General features: G+C 40.2%; 1 protein-coding gene across 5 annotated transcripts in view; it reads right to left on the reverse strand.

Moving 5' to 3' along the window:
* The window catches only part of SLC10A7 (solute carrier family 10 member 7), a 309,837-nt gene that overhangs the window by 263,718 nt on the left and 31,795 nt on the right, over positions 1-14,324 (reverse strand). The gene's annotated exons all lie outside the window — the stretch shown is intronic.

Consider the following 14,324-nt stretch of genomic DNA (forward strand, 5'->3'; position numbering starts at 1 on the left):
AATTTGTCCAAACTTTTTTAAAACCAGCTGCATTTCCCCTTAAAAATGCAGTCCAAGGTGGGGGAGGGGTGTGTGGGGAATATTTTGGTTTCTTATGAGTAAAAATTGATTATAGGGGAGATATGGAATCTGAATTAAATTTTGATAGGCTATTAAGTAATGTATTAAGTATTAAATGATGTTATATATTGTTATACTTATTGTAAGTTTTAAAAATCAATAAAGAATAAAAATTAAAAAAAACACAAAAAAACAGCTGCATTAACTGCTCTTACCACATCTTCTGGCATCACATTCCAGAGCTTAACTATTCTCTGAGTAAAAATATATTTCCTCCTATTTGTTTTAAAAGTATTTCCCTGTAACTTCATCGAGTGTCCCCTAGTCTTTGTAATTTTTGATGAAGTGAAAAATCGATCCACTTGTACCCGTTCTACTCCACTCAGGATTTTGTAGACTTCAATCATATCTCCCCTCAGCCGTCTCTTTTCCAAGCTAAGGAGCCCTAATCGTTTTAGTCTTTCCTCATACAAGAGAAGTTCTACTGACTTATCCAAGGTTGCTTATTCTAAGGTTGCTTCTGACTTAACACGAGATGTGAATAGTGTTTGGTGATGATATTCTATTATTTTACACACGTCTGACCTGTTAGTTAGTTTGGTTGTAGGATATTTCCTACTTCCATACCTACAGTGTATGTCATGTATCTGAATTTATATTTGGTCAATGATTTACTGTATGTTATAAAATGGAAAGGCCAATAAAGATGATTGAACTCATTGCTTATTCAATGCAGGTATTGCTAGGTATAACACTGAACTTATGCCAAAGTGATTATGTACCCAGTGGTGTAGCAAGGGTAGGAGGCACTCGGGGAGGTGGCACCCCCAATCCTTCCCCACCCTCACGCCACACTCGTTCCTCATCTCCACCATACCTCTACAAATCCCTGCCAGCGTGAGCAGCCCTACTTCTTTTTTTGCCATTTTTCTGCTCCGAACTTTGCCTCGGATTAAGTGGTCAGCATTTTTTTTTAATGATGGATGAATATATAAGTTTTTCAATGTTTAATCCCTTTTCCCTTATGTTTGAATATGGATAAGCAAAGCAAGCTTAGCGATTGTATAAGAACTCATTCAGGAGGAAGGACTAACTCTTGCAAGTTTTAAATTTGGGTGTTCAGTGGAACCATCGCCATACTGGATCGAGCTGTGGAAATGGAATGGTGACAATAGATATGGAATTAAACCCCTGAAACAGCAAATGAAAACATTTTAAGGAAATTTGATACTGAATGCTTGTTCATAAAGCCAAGTTTTAATAGCTGCTTTAAAGTCCTTCAGTGAGGTAATAGTACAGATGTTCAAAGTTTCTTACAAGTAGCATGGGTCACAAAATAAAAAGCATTATGTCTTATTGTTACAAGGGGTGCTTGCTTAGGACTTGAGAGGATCAAACAGTAATCATTTAAAGAACGAAGAACACGTGGTGATGTATATGGAATAGCGAGGACTGCCAGATAGTGGAGATAACCTATCAAACACTTTAAAAGTCATGATTAGGATCTTATAAATAACACTTTATTCAACCGGGAGCCAATGCTTTCTTCTGAATAAGGGTGTGACATGATCTGATTTCTTTGCACTGTATATAATCTAATTGCCATATCTAATTTAGTCAGGTTTTTTTTTTCACTCATTATATACTGTATGCTGTGCCATTTGGCAGCTGAAAGAGTGTTCCTGCACACATACGCTGAGAAATTAAAGCAAGAAACATTTAATTTTTGAATTTATTACATCCCTAGCTATAACATATTTAATACAAACATGGAGGTTCCTAGGGAGCTTAAAAGTCTGTGGCAGTTCCTCCTTACCTGTTCAAAAACAGTTTTGAAAGAAAAATCTTGCAGGGAAAAATAAAGCACTAAAACTTAGTTTATATATAAGCATGGGTGAGTAACAAAAAACAAACACGAGGCCCTCAATAAAAGTCACTAAATTAGCCTAGCCTTGCAAAGTTAGGAATGAGGCCATACCGATTTAGGTAAGACATCAATGTTCTGTAGGACATGCTACATTCACATTTAGTGAGTCATTAATTAATGGTTGCACTTGCTAAATTCATTAGCATGAGCTATCTGCTACAGGGCCCAATGGTATAAAGTTTCAAGTCTATTAGGATTTTATATACCGCCTATCAAGGTTATCTAAGCTGTTTTACAATCAGGTACTCAAGCATTTTCCCTATCTGTCCCGGTGGGCTCACAATCTATCTAACGTACCTGGGGCTATGGAGGATTAAGTGACTTGCCCAGGGTCACAAGGAGCAGCGTGGGGTTTGAACCCACAACCCCAGGGTGTTAGGGCTGTAGCTTCAACCACCGCGCCACACACTCCTCCAAGGGCCCTAGTAGCAACCATATGCATTAATCATTAGTAAATGGCCCCCTATATGTCAAGCTCTCTCATCCTGGCCACTCTGTATATATGAACTGTCAACCACCTGTAGGTAACATGTAGCAGACCGCAGAAAAAGTTACAGAGCTCCCTGGTGGTCTACTGGTTAGGACTGTGCACTCTCACCTCCACAGTCCATGTTACATTCTCAATTAGAAGTAGCCTAATAGCTAGAGCAGTGCAACCTAAGGAGCAGGGAAGCCAGGTTTCAAATCCCACTTCCACTCCTTGTGATTTGGGGTGACTCTTCACCCTCCATTGTCTCAGGTACAAACTTAGATTATAAGTCCTCCAGAAACAGGAAAAATACCTACTATGCCTGAATGTAACTCCCTTGAGCTACTGTTGAAAAGGTATATCTTAAAAAAAGAAAAGAAAAAGCTATAAAGCAAGGTATGTGTGTGTGCTTGTATTTCCTAGACCTGCGGCAAGCGGTTCAAACACTCCCAGAACCCAATGTACCATACTTAAACACAATCTTTCACCTCTGCTGGAAAGTCACTGACAAAAAGAAACTTTAAATGCACAGAATCTACAACTAACGATGAACACCTTCATCAGCTTTCCAAGCACAGATAAAACCTTTCTGAAATATGCTCTTGCATCCATGACCTTGGTCTGTGACTTAAGGAGTTCACACCAAATGAAATCATTTACTCTGTGCCCACAGGACATACTGAGATTCTTTTGAAAAGGTTTTACAGACAATACATAGTTGGCCCTGAAAACATAACTCTTTCTTCTCTAACACTCTCCAGCAGTCCTACCACAGGGAATACGTGCTCTTCAATATACCCTAAGGGAATCTAAAAAATTTCTAATTAGGGATTTGGGTTGATCAAGGATATCATATGTTGGCAAAGCTACCAATGGCTTTAAAAGTACTCTGATATTATGCAAAACCACTATTTTTATATTCCTCCCCAAAATAACACAAAATAATTGTATAAGGCAATATGCATCTTTCTGGGATAGGATGCTTTAAATACTGATAACTTTCAGTGATCCAAGAACCAAAAGAGAGTGCACACAGATGATACTGTACCTTCACAGAGACAAGACCTCCTGGGTTCCTTTGGATAGTTCTGCTTCTAATCTACAACATCAGGATGCTTTACCTGGTTGCTTCAATAGTCTTGGTTAGGATTACCATATGGTTCCCCCCAAAAAGGAGGACAGATTGAGACATCTGGGTTTTACTTCTATTGAAAGCAATGGAAGTAAAACCAGGATGTCTCAATCCGTCCTCCTTTTTCTGGAGCCAAATGGTAACCCTAGTTTTTGGTAACACTCAAGAAATGGAATTGGATATACTCCTCACCATTTTTCAACAGACAAAATGAGAAAAATCCTTTAGCACATGTGATGCATAGGGCATGATTTTGTAATGGGGCACAAATGCAATGTCCAAAATTGGGTATTATCCTCCTCCTACCAGCAGATGGAGAAAAAGTTGAGCTTTACCAGTGACCTCACTTTTATTAGCTGCTGGTGCTCCCTGGAAAGATCCAGTATGCATATGTCAAAGAAGAAAGTCCCCTTTTGTAAGATATCCTTGCCCCGTCAACCACTATAGCTGAAGTGATAATCAAAAGAGCATAACACCATAGAGTGGAATTCGCTACCCTGCATATTCCAGGATACAGCAATCTCATGAGAACCTGTTTTGCTGTAAATTGGAATGCATGCAATTTGACTCTTCTCATTGTTTTTCTTTTAAAAAGCACAGAATCCCAGATCTAAATCTTTTGAGGGCAGGTTGCAGAACAGTGTAGCTGACTAAAGGAAAGAAAATGATCAAGACAGACATAAAATTATCAAGACACTGTTTTACACAAGTGAAATGTACCAAAGTAGATCTATTGGGCGGGGAAGACCAGGCCTCTCCGAATGACAGTTAATAATAATATTAAATTATTTTTCTATACCGCCAACACCCAAAGAGTTCTAGGCGGTTCACAAAGTAAGAGGACTGAACAATTCAGTGATGAAACAGAACAAATAAGAAGCCACAGTACAATATACCATTTTATAAAACTCTAATATGAATACTATGATATAATCATCGATCAAGTGACAAATTTTTTGAACAAATATGTCTTAACTAATTTCTTGAAAGTGCAATAAGATGCAGTCTGTCGAATCATATCATCTAACCAGACTTGAACTTTACCTGCTTGATAGGCCAAGGTTCTATCAAAAATCTTTTTATAATGGCAATTTTTGGGATCAGGAAAAGTAAATAAACCAGAGCGCCGAGTAGACGTAATCGGATTATACAATTCAAAATGAGAAAAAAGGTAAGATGGAGATAATCCAGATAGCAATTTATAACAAATACTAGCAAATTTGAAAATTATTCTAGCTTCTACTGGCAACCAGTGCAATTGATGGTAATAAGGGCTGACATGTTCCTGCTTTTTTTCAACCCGAAGATTAAATGGACAGCTGTATTTTGAATTAGAACATAAAAAAATAAGAACATAAGAATTGCCGCTACTGGGTCAGACCAGTGGTCCATCGTGCCCAGCAGTCTGCTCACATGGCGGCCCCTAGGTCAAAGACCAATGCCCTAACCGAGACCAGCCCTAACTGCGTACGTTCCGGTTCAGCTGGAACTAGTCTAACTTTATCTTGAATCCCTGGAGGGTGTTTCCCCTATAACAGCCTCCGGTCTCTGGGTGAAGAAGAACTTCCTTACGTTTGACAGAATCTATCCCTTTTTAACTTTAGAGAGTGCCCTCTCGTTCTTTCTACCTTGGAGAGGGTGAACAACCTGCCCTTATCTACTAAGTCTATTCCCTTCATTATCTTGAATGTTTCAATCATGTCCTCTCTCAGTCTCCTCTTTCCAAGGGAGAAGAGGCCCACTTTCTCTAATCTCTCACTGTACAGCAACTCCTCCAGCCCCTTAACCATTTTAGTCGCTCTTCTCTGGACCCTTTTGAGTAGTACCGTGTCCTTCTTCATGTACGGCGACCAGTGCTGGATGCAGTATTCGAGGTGAGGGCGTACCATGGCCCGGTACAGCGGCATGATAACCTTCTCCGATCTGTTCGTGATCCCCTTCTTAATCATTCCTAGCATTCTGTTTGCCCTTTTCGCCACCACCACACATAGCGTGGACGGCTTCATCGACTTGTCGACCAGAACTCTCAAGTCTCTTCCCTGGGGGGGTCTCTCCAAGTACTGCACCGGACATCCTGTAATCGTATATAAGATTTTTATTACCGACATGCATCACCTTACAATTATCCACGTTAAACCTCATTTGCCATGTCGTGGCCCATTTTTCGAGCGTGTTTATGTCACATTGCAGGTCTTTGCAATCCTCCTGCGTCTTCACTACTCTGAATAACTTTGTATCGTCTGCAAATTTAATCACTTCACTCATCGTACCAATTTCCAGGTCGTTTATACATATGTTGAAGAGCTTGGGTCCAAGCACCGAACCCTGCGGTACTCCACTCATGACACTTTTCCAGTCCGAGTATTGCCCATTTACCCCCACTCTCTGTTTCCTACCCGCCAGCCAATTTTTAATCCACGTATTTTACCCTCGATTCCATGGCTCGCAATTTTTCGAAGTAGTCATTCATGCGGAACCTTGTCGAATGCATTCTGAAAATCCAAATATACAATGTCGTCCAGGTCACCCTTGTCTATCTGCCTGTTTACTCCCTCGAAGAAGTGCAGCAAGTTGGTGAAACAAGATTTGCCTTTGCTGAAACCGTGTTGGCTGGTCCTCATCAGATCGTGTCCATCAAGGTGATCAATGATGCGGTCCTTTATCAGCGCCTCTACCATCTTTCCAGGTACTGAGATCAGACTCATTGGTCTGTAGTTTCCCGGATCTCCTCTCGAACCTTTCTTGAAGATCGACATAACATTCGCCACCTTCCAGTCTTCCGGAATCCTTCCCAATTTGATCGACAGATTGGTTTAGTCTTCTTAGGATTGTTTTATAGGATCCCAAATAGATTATATTGCAGTAATCGAGAATAGACAAGATTAATGCCTGAATTAATAATCTGAAAGAAATAGGGTCAAAATAATTTTTAATGGTATGCAATAATTTTTAATGGTATGCAATTTTTAATGGTATGCAAAATAATTTTTAATGGTATGGAAATTGCATACCATTAAAAACATACCATTAAAAGCATACCATTAAAAACAAGCGAAAAAACATTTCTTAACAAGCATATAAGTATGTTCCACCAGAGTTAAATGACGATCTAGTGTAATTCCCAGAACTTTAAGAGAAGGAACTATTGGATATTCTTGTCCTCTTAAATAAAGAGTTTTATCCATGATTTTGTCATTAGGACTAGCAAGAAAAATCTAGTTTTTTCAGTGTTTAATTTCAACTTAAATTCAATAGTCCATTGTTCAATCTGATTTAGTATGAAGGTGATCTGATTTTCTATTTCCATAGTAAAAGAGATGACTAGTAACAGTATCGTGATGTCATCAGCATAATGTAAAATATTACATTTAGACTGTAATAAATCGTCCAGAGGGACAACATAGATGTTAAACAAGGTGGGTGATAATGGTGAACCCTGAGGTACCCCACAAGGGTTGCTCCAAGAATTGGAATATTGACAATTGCTAAAAACTTGATATGATCTTTTTTTCAAAAAGCCCTGAAACCAATCTCGAACTTTTCCAGAGATTCCCTTAGCATCCAGACACCTCGGTAGAATTTCATGGTCCACCAGGTCAAAAGCACTAATAAAATCTAGCTGAAGTATTAGTGCGCTGGTGCCTTGGCTAAACAAACAGTAAATATGATCTTTCAAAGAAGCTACAACCGTTTCTGTACTGAAACCTTGTCTAAATCCAGATTGATGATTATGAAGAAAATGGAATTTTTCTAGATACTTGACTAGTTCTAAGTTAACCAAACCTTCCATTATTTTACAGAACAAAGGTATACTTGCAATGGGTCTATAACTTGTTTTGATAGATATAGATTCTTTGTGATTTTTTATAATAGGGGTGACCAAAATATGACCCAACTCATTCGGAAATAGCCCATTTATCAAAGAAAAACTAATCCATTTAAACAGATCTTCCTTAAAGGTAATTGGGGCCTTCTTCATAATTGTCGGAGAATCCGAATCTAATAAACAGCTCGATTTGACATATTTGTTGTACAACTTAATAAATTGTTGCCAATCTGGGATATCAAATTTATTCCAGTACATGTCAGCTCTTACATCTTCTCTCAACTGCACTGGTTGAAGATTGGGACAAAGTCCAAACAGACTCTGGCTAACATGTCAAACCTATAGTGTTAGGCAAAGGAATGGAGTGATGACCAAGACACCATCCTACAAGTCTCCCCAGGAGCCACCACCCAGGCCTCTGCCGAGGATGTGACCTGAGCCCCTGTGGAGTGGACCTTCAGACCCTGAGGTACCGGATAATTCTTGCAGATGGTCTCAATAGCCGCTTTGGAAGATTAGGGCACTGAAAAAGTACAAAGAAGTGATCAAAGAGACAAAAATTATTTGTCTCCTTCAGATACCATAACAGCATCTTTCAGATGTCCAGTTTGTGGAGCCTCTGATCTGCAGAAGCACTTTCTGTCACAAAGGAGGGCAAGCAAACTTCCCAATTCACATGGAATGGAGAAACCATCTTAGGGAGAAAGGAAGAGACCTTCCATCTACTGAGGTAGAGAAAATACTGGATCTTTCCATGAAGCACCACCATCTAATACCAGTGTTGTCACTGGTAAAACTCAGCTTTTTTTTCTACCTTCATCTGCAGGTAGGAAGGTATAACACCCACCTGTGCAGAACAGTGTTAGTAGATGTTAAGGAAAGTATCTATTTTAAGCCTATTTTATAAATGCAATAAAGGCACCTATGAATATGCCCTTTATAAAACTTGCTCCCAGAGCCAGCCCATAATTTCCCAAACAAAAAAAACTTTGCACTTAGGAGAATCCAGATAAGACCTGGGGGAGAATCTGGACTAAGACCTGCATATATTGTAGGCAGAAGACACCCCCATGAGACCCCAAAAAGTTATATTTCTAAGAGAGACATTGTACTTATGAATTCATGCTTCTGGACATTCATATTTCTGCTTGTCAGCAAGAGACAGTCCCAGTAACTGGAGAGTTCTGCTGACTGTGACATCACTGATGGACTCAAGCACTAGTACATGATAGAATGTACTAACAAAGAACAAACAGAACTACAATTTGGCTCAGGAAAGGGGGGGTGTTCTGCTCTCAGAAATAATTGCTTAGTATTAAGAATGCAGTGTCAGGGAATTATAAAAGGTCAGTTTTGGCACCAGGTGATGTCACGCTTCAGTATGGCTCCATGATAAGTGTATAGGCCATTCAGCCAATTAAAAATTACATATGTGGCAAACCAATGAGTAGTGAGTAACTAGGAGGTACCCTAGTCTACTGATATAATGTATATAAATGACATGCTGGAGAGCATAAGAGGAAGAAGGAGGAGAGTGAGGAGTCAGAACCAAAAGAACATCAGCTTGCTATTTCGTATGTATGCTATCCTTTGTAGCTCAATATGCTGTACAATGTTATTTTTATGTGAGCTGCCTTTTGCTTATTGCCAATAAACCTTTCTTATAACAGCTATTTGGTTTATTGCGAGAAAATTGTCTATTTATGGTAAGATTTCGCAGCATCTTAGCACCCACTCTAAAAAACGTGCATATTAACAGTAGTTTTATAAATAAGTGCACACATCACAATCCACCTCTGTTCTGCCAAAATACACTCATAGAAATGTCTATATGACTTTCATGAGAGGGCTCTGTTTGAGTGCCTGATCTCTGGCCTAGCTGTATTGTATACTTGATTATTGTAGCTATGATGTTATTCTCTTTTGGCTTGGTTGCTGATTGTACCTCTCGTGATTGGTTCATTCATTAAAAATATATTAAAAAAAAAAAGAAATGTCTATATGAAGATCATGAAAAAGTAGATGCATTCTTTGTTATTCAATTATAAAAGCTTTATCCACATGTAAAATGCTTTATAAAATTACTCCCATAGAGAGGAAGAGAGGAGTTCTGTGGCCAAAACCCAATATCACAACTAAGGTGCGACAGACATGAAAGAAAAAGTTAGGAAATAGCAAGAAAAAAGGACACATTTACTTTCTATAGTCTTAAAACCTTTGATTTCACACAAAATCTAAGAAAAATTCTGATATTGTCAGATGTTAATCTTTATACTTTTTTGGTTACCTGTTCAACAGAGAATTTGCTATAAAGCTCTGTCTGTCATTCATCAAATATTGTACTCCTCTTCTCCTTCTTGCTTTCAAAGCTTGTGAGAAATCTATCAACCCACAAGATGTTTGAGATCTGAGGGAGGGATGTTGCTCATCAGTTTAAAAGAAAATGGGATTCGTTATATTAAATCTAGAATATCGATTTTCTCACTTGCTGGTAAGAATCTTTGCAATTCAATTCCAGGTATAATGAGATTATGCAAAGATTGTGTGTCTTTTAAGAAAATGTTAAAAACACAATTATTTGTGGACGCCTTTCTTTAACTCTGTGGTTATTATTTGTTTAAGATTTAAAGAATTCTGCATTAAGGAAATTTGTGGGGAAGACTTATTTGTTTACTGCATTTTACAATGTTTGTGCTTGAAATTGTGGATGTAAATGTTTTGTGCATCGCTTAGATTTAAGCGATTCATAATTTTTTTAAAAATAAATTAAAAAGAGAGTCTCATTTTCATTTAGAAGTGATTGTAAAGTGATATTAAATATAAAGAAGGGGGTGCTAGAGAGCGGAAAAGAAAGCAACCACTTAAACCTCTCCACAATCATTCTTGTAACTCCATCTATGATTAAACAATGCTATTTGAAGGACCCTTCAAATGATAATTATTATATTAGTCAAGGACTCAACAGTCTCTTACTCAAAATCTCCAGTGGGCAGTAGAGGTTCTGCTGCTAGAGATGTGGGTCTATGTGCTGGGCCCTGCATGGAGAGAAGCACATTCAATAGTCCAAGAAGTCTGAGTGTACCTAATACTGTACAATTGAGATGTGGAGTCTAAGTCCATGCATGAAAGAAAACAGAGGTTGATGAAGCATGGAGAAACTGGAATTCTAGTAACTCAAGTTTATTACTATTATTTTTTTTACCACTGTCTTAGAACCGAGAGGAGACTGTGCAACATTTGTGCTTGTTTGCTTAAAATGTGGGAAGTGTGTATTTATCTGCAGCAATGGGAGAGGATATAAAGAATTCTACCGAGAGATGCTGACTCTATAAAAGGCAGAAGATGAGTTTCTCAATAATCAGTATCAAGAGAAGCACAAGAAACATCTATAATAAACAAACTCTAGTTTGGGACTTCACCGAGACTGCTGACACATGATCATTCTTGTAACTTCATGCATCTCCTTATGCATGCTTCAGGCTCCAAGGCCCAGGATGGGCGTCCTATACAGAATCAGACGTACGCCTGTCCAAAATAAACCCGATTCTGTAACAGACGTCCATGTTACAGATGCTGGCTATAGATCCGGGTTATTGTAGACGCGTCTACTTACAATGTAAGCAAGCATTTTGCTGGCCTACATTGTAGTGTCTGCCGCTGACCTAGGGAGATGCGTACAGCCGCTTAGATTTGCCTAAGACTACGCCTAGCCTTAGGTGAGCTTAGGCGGTTTTGCGGGTCTCCCTAGGCTCCCAGAGATGCCTTCAATATAGGCGCCTACTTGGGGAGCATTTTTTTTTTTTTAAACGTGCGTCCCAATTGGCTGGTTAAGACAGCTGTAGGATGTCTACAGCTGCCTACAATCGGGACGCAGTTTAGAGAATCCAGGCCCAAGTGTCTACTAATCCAGAACAATTGAACTATACGCACCCTATTGCCTTAGTCTTCTGTTCCCTGTTGTTAATTGTTATGGGGCTCATAATTGAAACAAAAATACGTCTAAAAATCCACCCAAATCGGCACTTAGATGATCTAAAAGACAGGTTGTCCAAGTGCCAATAATCGAAACGGGTTTTTAGATGTATCCAGAGACTTTTTAGGCCTCTGAATCCCACTGTGCACCCAAAGCAGAAAGGGGCGATTTTGGAGGAGTGGTTAGGGTGGGATGTAGGCCAACCTAGACTTAGTTGTCCTGCAGGAATAATCAAAGGTTTGATGAGACTGCTTAGACAGAACATATACGTTGAGGTATAAGTGGCCAAAAGGTATCCAAAGTGACCAGATAATCACTGCAGGGAGCATCTCTGTTACATCTTGTTTTAACTCTTGTATCACCCCCTCAATTGGGTGGCCACAGAAGAGATCTCCATTTTGACCTCTCCTATCCAGGCCCTCATAATTGCTTTTGCAAAAAACTCTGATCTCTTTTCATAATCCCCCTATCTCATGGCTCCAGTTCCTCCACAGTCACTGAAAGCGGCCCAGCAGCAATCCTTACATGTGCTCCTGCAACACGCAGCATTTGACCTGCCTCTCTGTCAGCACCGTGACTCACCAGCTTCTCTCGACTCCAGTCTTTTTTTCGATGCCATCCAAAGCTACTTCTGCTGTCCATTGGGCACCGTTATGTGCCTCAGCTGAAGGGTTTGTTTAAGCAAAATGCACTGTTTTCTCATGGCTAAAGATGGAGCTCTTAGATCAGGCTATCATCTATGCCAGCGACATAGTAACATAGTAGATGATGGCAGATAAAGATCCGAATGGTCCATCCAGTCTGCCCAACCTGATTCAATTTAAATTTTTTTTATTTTTTCTTCTTAGCTATTTCTGGGCAGGAATCCAAAGCTCTACCCGGTACTGTGCTTGGGTTCCAACTGCCGAAATCTCCATTAAAACCTACTCCATCCCATCTACACCCTCCCAGCCACTGAAGCCCTCTCCAGCCCATCCTCCCCCAAACGGCCATATACAGACACAGACCGTGTAAGTCTGCCAGTGCGATATCACTTCCTCTTCAAGGGTGCTTTTAATGAAGTTGCAGTAACAAATTAGCTTAGTATGCCCTCATGCAGGTCATTCCCATGCACCAAGGCCATTTTTACCATGTCCATAACCCCCCTCCCCCCAATTTTATATTCATTTCATTAATGGCCATGCACTAACGCTGTCATTAGCATGAAGTCATTTTTAAAAAGTTACACGGGAGAACTTACTACTACCTATTTTAGTAAGAGCTCCCACATTATCCATGCACTAACCAGTTAGCATGTTGTGATGTATATGAGCTAATTGGTTAGCACAGGAATGCCCACTCTGCCCAAAATGCCCACCTAAAAAAAAAAAAAAATTAGCACTTATTAGTGCATGCATATACTAACACTAACGTAGAAAGCATCAACACGTCCTATGTTAGGCTTTTTCTGCTGCGTTAGGCCTGCATTAGAGCCTAATACAACTTAGTAAAAGGACCCTTTAGTATCCATAATACTAACTATTTGACTTCTTCACACAATATGTGAGCAGATGTAGACATATTGGTTTTAAGACCCCAAAAAATGTGGATGCTGTCTGATTTTTATAAAATCACCCCAAAACAACTTTCATCATCTGTGCAGCAATGGGTAGTCCCGTGAGGTGCTGAAATTTTTCCGCTTCGAACTTCTGGTATAGCGGTATATAAGACATAAATTATTATTATTACCATGGACACGTCATTCTATTCAGCAACTGTCAGGCATCCGGGCAGTTTTGGCGATTTTCCACCATTTGTCTAAGTTTTTGCCAATTGTGGAGAAAACAGGCTGGGCTCCCACGGTGCTCACTTCAATGGGTCAGCAGCAGCCAGCAGTGATTCTCACATGCTGCCTGCCGCTAACCCGGAAGCCTCCTCTCTCCTGCATCCTGTTCCCCTCTGGCAATTTCCTGTATCTCTATGGCAGAAGGAAGGCTTCCAGATTAGCATACGAGATTTAATGCCAGAAGAGAGTTGAACAGATCTGGTTATCCCACTGGCCTGACTCAGTTTCAGCAAAACACTGGCTGGCCACCATCAGTGGGATATTTTCTACAGCAAGACATCATCTGTAGCAAACAAAAGAATGTACTGTATTTTTCGCTCCATAAGATCCACTTTTCCCCCTGAAAAGTGGGTGACAAAGCCTAAACGTCTAGAACTACTATGGCTTTGGCGGTATATAAGAAATAAAATTATTATTATTATTATTATGAAGCAAATGGACCTTTTAAAAATCCTGTTGGTCCAGCGGTGTATTGGCAGGAGCGAACTTTCCACGCTCCTGCCTTTCCCTCGCTGTACGGCTGCCTCCTCCAATCTTGCGGACAGCTGTGCAGGAAGCTTTTCGTCTCCAGCCTGGCCACACGCTGCTTCCTCAATGGCTGCCAGCAGTTCTTGTGGGACTTGTGAGAACTGATGGCAGCCAGTCAGGAAGTGGCGTGGGGCCAGGCTGGAGGTGAATAGCTCCCTGCACCGCTCCATGAGATTGGAGGAGGCAGCTGGCAGCCATACAGCGAAGGAGAGATTTAAGGGGGATTTAAATAATAGGGGGGGACGATTTTAAAAGGTACATGGCGGTGGGACAGGGTGCAGAGCCTGGCAAGGAGGGGGAACAGGATGCAGAGCTTGGCAAGGAGTGTGGGGTTGGGTGCAGAGCCTGGCAGGGAATGAGGGGGGGGGGGCTGGGTGCAGAGCTTGGCAGGGAGTGAGGGGGGCTGGGTGCACAATTTGGTTCAGAATGGGTTTTTTCTTGTTTTCCTCCTCTAAATCTAGAGTGCGTTTTATGCTCAGGTGCGTCTTATAGTGCAAAAAATATGGTACATTTGACGTTGCCATTAAGATCTTGGATACTTATTTTTGATAAACGTCAAAGCATTTTTTGGGGAAAAGAAATAG

This window comes from Geotrypetes seraphini, chromosome 1, assembly GCF_902459505.1.
Source record: "Geotrypetes seraphini chromosome 1, aGeoSer1.1, whole genome shotgun sequence".
Lineage (NCBI taxonomy): Eukaryota > Metazoa > Chordata > Amphibia > Gymnophiona > Dermophiidae > Geotrypetes > Geotrypetes seraphini.